This window comes from Penaeus vannamei, chromosome 41 (assembly GCF_042767895.1).
Source record: "Penaeus vannamei isolate JL-2024 chromosome 41, ASM4276789v1, whole genome shotgun sequence".
In the NCBI taxonomy this organism is placed as follows: Eukaryota; Metazoa; Arthropoda; class Malacostraca; order Decapoda; family Penaeidae; genus Penaeus; species Penaeus vannamei.
Genome location: NC_091589.1, coordinates 12,596,703 through 12,601,702, shown reverse-complemented (window position 1 = coordinate 12,601,702; position 5,000 = coordinate 12,596,703). Strand labels below are relative to the sequence as shown.

At 33.9% G+C, this 5,000-nt stretch overlaps 1 protein-coding gene across 1 annotated transcript in view; it reads left to right on the top strand.

Annotated features, from left to right (window-relative positions):
- Positions 1–5,000, top strand: part of LOC113810939 (proteoglycan 4) — a 27,324-nt gene that overhangs the window by 109 nt on the left and 22,215 nt on the right. The window contains exon 1 of the mRNA XM_070117697.1: positions 1–291. This exon is cut by the window's left edge and continues 109 nt beyond it. The gene's annotated coding sequence lies outside the window, so the exon portion shown is untranslated. The remainder of the gene's footprint in view (positions 292–5,000) is intronic.

The following is a 5,000-nucleotide window of genomic DNA, read 5'->3' as shown; positions in this document are numbered from 1 at the left end:
CCTCGTTCGGTTCTCCTTCGTCTCTCTCTCTCTCTCTCTTATCTCTCCTATCCCCTTTACTCTCCCTCTATCTCTCTATCTCTCTCATTTCGCAGCCAGACCACAGGCGCAAAAGCGAATGGAAAAGAAGACAGAATAATTAAAAAAAAAGAGAGAGGGGAATATTCTGATGTTGATGCCTGGTTTGTTTACATCGGCCAGCGTGTGTGCAGGCGGGCGGGAGCAGGAAGGGAGCCAGCATCGCCTGTGACTTCGGAATCTCCGGTCCTCAGTTTGATTTAGATTAAAGAGGTGAGGACCAGTGACCTGACAGAGATATTGTGTGCGTGTGATCAAATATGAATGGATTTGGAGGCCCTGTGTGTGCGTGGATGGATTCTTTCAGTGGTACTGCACTTGTAATAGTACGCGTGCACACACACACACACATATGCGTGTGTGTTTATACATACATACATATACATGTATATATGTATATATGTATATATATATATATATATATATATATATACATATATATATATATATATATATATATATATGTGTGTGTGTGTGTGTGTGTGTGTGTGTGTGTGTGTGTGTGTGTGTATGTATTAGACCTCTATTTGTAATATATACATATATATATATAGATAGATAGATAGATAGATAGATAGATAGATATATAGATATAGATATATAGATATAGATATAGATATATATATATAGATAGATAGATACAGATATAAATATTTCTATCTATCTATATGTATATGTATATATATATACATACAAACATATATATATATATATATATATATATATATATATATATATATATGTATATATAAGTACATATGTATATGTTGTAGCTGAGTGTATGGGTACGTGTTTATATGCTTATTTATTCATGTGTGCAAGCATGCGTGAGCGGGAGTATGCGCATGCTAACTTATTTTTTCACACAGGAAAAAAATGGCCGTGTGAATACATCTTTTAATCTTTTAATTCGAATCAAAGTATTGTTTCGTATCACCATTCATTCCATTACTGGGGTGCTTTATCATGCTTTCACTCTTGTGTGTAATGAATGCTTGGACTCGCATGCATTCGGGCATATATGCATGAGAGCAAGGTAATGGTGCAGTAATGTCTATTTGCATTTTTTTTCATTTTTTTTTTTTTTTCACTTAGCGTGTTTATTCCGAAATCTATATTGATCTGTGTGGTTTTGTGCTTTGATTTTGCGCTTGTTGAAAATAATTTGAAAGTCCGATCTAGATGGTAATTGACATGAAAAGAAAAAAAAAAACAATTTCTCACGTGTGTGTGAATCTGTATGTGTGCATGCGTGCGTTTATGGATGTGTGTGTGTGTGTGTGTGTGTGTGTGTATGTAAATATCTATGCTTGCGTGCGTGCGCGTACGTATGTGTGTTTGTTTGTGTGTGTGAATAAATATATGTATGTTGGAATCTATAAGCGTAACTGTGTAAACCTACACATCTGCGCGTATGTATGTATATATATGTATGTATGTATATATATATATATATATATATATATATATATATATATATATATATATATATATATATAATATCAACCATGGATACAAAAGCCTTTTCTTTACAAGCAATAACAAGAAACACAGTGCATACCATTACCCTTTAATACAGCATATCTTGTATGTGTGTATGTACGTTTGTGCGTGTGTATGTGTGTTTGTATGTGTGCGTGTGCGTGTGTGTGCGTTTGTGCGTGTGTATGTGTGTTTGTATGTGTGCGTGTGCGTGTGTATGCGTTTGTATGTTTGCGTGTGTGTGTGTGTGTCTGTGTGTCAGTGTGCTTGATCTGATAAATTTTAGTCGGGAAAAGGTACGTAATGTTTGCCTTTAAAACTGTGTTATATTGGTAATCAATGCACAGGACTGACCTTTCGACTGCGGGACACAAAATCGTTATAAAACCCTTCTTTAAAGCGAAGCGACTAGCAAGCACAGGCAAGCACAGTCTCGGATGCTTTAACCCTCCGTTTTTTTTTGTTTTTTTTTTGTCTGCTATGGTGAGGGAAGTCTGTTGATAAACCATAGAGAGATTGAGATTAAGTGGGGCGGGGTGGTAGGGGGGTGGGGGGGGTGGGGAGTTATTCCGTGGTGCTCAAGGTTGGTGAGAATGGGTTGGCTGTGGTTAAATTTTTGGCTTGATTTTTTTTTCCTTTTTTGATTGGTGGATACACGTTGCTTTCATCTATCTATGTTTCGTTGGTTCTCTCTCTCTCTCTCTCTCTCTCTCTCTCTCTCTCTCTCTCTCTCTCTCTCTCTCTCTCTCTCTCTCTCTCTCTCTCTCTCTCCCCCTCCCTCCCTCCCTCCCTCCCTCCCTCCCTCCCTCCCTCTCTCTCTCTCTCTCTCTCTCTCTCTCTCTCTCTCTCATTCTATCTATCTGTCGATCTATCTATCTATCTGTCTATCTCTTTACACACACACACACACACACATATATATATATATACAAATACATATATACAAACACACACATACATTCATATATATATATATATATATATATATATATATATATATATATATATATATATATATATATATATATGTGTGTGTGTGTGTGTGTGTGTGTGTGTGTGTGTGTGTGTGTGTGTGTGTTTGTGTGCCTGTGTGGACATACATGCATACACACACATACACACACATATACCACACACACGTGACATCCTGTGCGCGGCGCGTCGACTGCACCCCGCACCCGGTCCCCCTGACGTGGTCTGGGGGCGCCACTATTTACGTAGTCGCCCACAACCTCAGTTCTTATTTACGTAGAGCGACAGCGAAGGGGAGAAGGAGACACAGAACATCCGCTTAAGTCGCCTTCAGAGGGAATCGCTTAGGGTGGTTATTTCATTCTTTATTTAATTGTTTTATCTGTTGTTTATTTTTCCCTGTTCGGTACAAAATCGGCGTTTTTTTTATTTGTTGTTTTTTCCTGTTCGGTACAAAATCGGCGTTTTTTTTTCCTGTTCGGTACAAAATCGGCGGTGTTTTTATTTGTTGTTTTTTTCCTGACTCGGTACAAAATCGGCGGTTTTAGTGGTTCGCTTTTCTGCTCTGTGATCTTTTCATCTCTTGACTTGTTTTATTATTATTATTATTATTATTATTATTATTATTATTATTATTGTTATTATTATTATTTAAAGTTGATGATCGTAAAGTGCCAAAGTGTAAAGCTTTGTCTCCGTTTGTTTCGACAATTTCCCGTTTTCTTTTGACAATTTTCCGTTTTCTTTTGGAAATTATCCGTTTTCTTTTATCGTTTGGTCCTCGTTTTCTGCCATCTTAGCAACATTTTTTTTTATCGTTTTCCTATGTTGATCGCAAATTCTTTAAATATATAGCTTTGTCTCCATTTTGTTTCGATAATTTCCCGTTTTCTTATATCGTTTGGTCTTCGTTTTCTGTCATTTTCAGCTTTCTTCTATTGTTTGTATTCGGTTTTCTGCCATCTGGTCTCCGTTTTATTCAACATTTACTTACCATTCCTATTATGTTTCTAAAAAAATTGTCTTTATTATTTATTAACGTTTGGCACTCATAATAATTTCTCACAGAATCCTATTAATCTCTTATTACCGGTTTAGGCACTAATTTTATTAGATTTTTACTATTCATACTTTTATCATTTTCCAATCGTTTTTATCATATGTTTTTTTTTCTATTCTTTTGCCGTTTATTACTTATTCTTAATAAATTAGATGTGTTCGTATTCCTCTTTCAGTACCATAATAAATTAACATACGCACGTAGTCTTTTAAGCCAGACAACACAAAGGATAAGAAAATTCTAAATAGAAATAGCATAGATATAAACATAGATGAATAAGAAATTAATAGAAGAAGAAATAAGACGAATAATAGAAATAGAAATATAATAAATAGCCAAAAAATAATAGAAAATGGAAATTAAATAAAGAGGAAAGAGAAAGAATGAAAAAATAACGAGTTTTATATAGACAATAAAAGTTTTTTAGACAATAAAAAGATGAATTGATAAGGCACATAACAGACATTTTTTAGATCATTTCCAAAATATTCTGCTAGCCTCACACCCAAAAAAAAGAAACAAGAAATTAGAAAATAAAGAGTAAAGTGTAAAGAGGGAGAGTTTGTATAACTTGAGAGGATATTAAGAGAAGTCAAAGATGAAGGTCATGCAGTTTTGTCATGTGTGATGGCGAGCAGGTGGGCGCCATGGTGAGATGTTTTCATGGTAAGAATATTGTAAGAATTTATGTCCATTTTAATCGAGCATCGTGTTATATATTTTGGTTTGTTTGTTTTTGTTTTGTGTTATCTTCGTCTTGTGAGAATTGCCATTCTAATCGAGCATCGTATTATATATATGTATATATATATATATATATATATATATATATATATATATATATATATATATATATATATATATATATATACACACACACACACACACACACACACACACACACACACACACACACACACACACACATATATATATATATATATATATATATATATATATATATATATATATATATATGTATATATATATATATTCTTCTTCTTCTTTCTTTCTTTCTTTTTTCATTTTATTTTCTTCTCTCTTCTTTTCTTTTCGTTTCTTTCTTTTTTCTCTCGTCTTGTGAGAATTGGGCGTCCTGTATAGCGAGTGGGCGTGGCTTGAGACCAGATAGGAATGACGTCATCTGTTACCTATTGCGCATGACGTCATCGACCATCCATTATTTACAGGCTTGCGACTACTGGGAAAAAAAATTGGACACAATTGTAATTTACAAAAGAAATGAGTAGAATGAAATAAAGAAATGAAATAAAATATATTATATTAATTCCATCAATATGTGGCTCATTATATTTCAGTTTATTGATCAAGAGAAAAGATAATTACAATGATGATTATGATGATGATGATAATGATAATGATAATAGTAATAATAATAATGATAGCG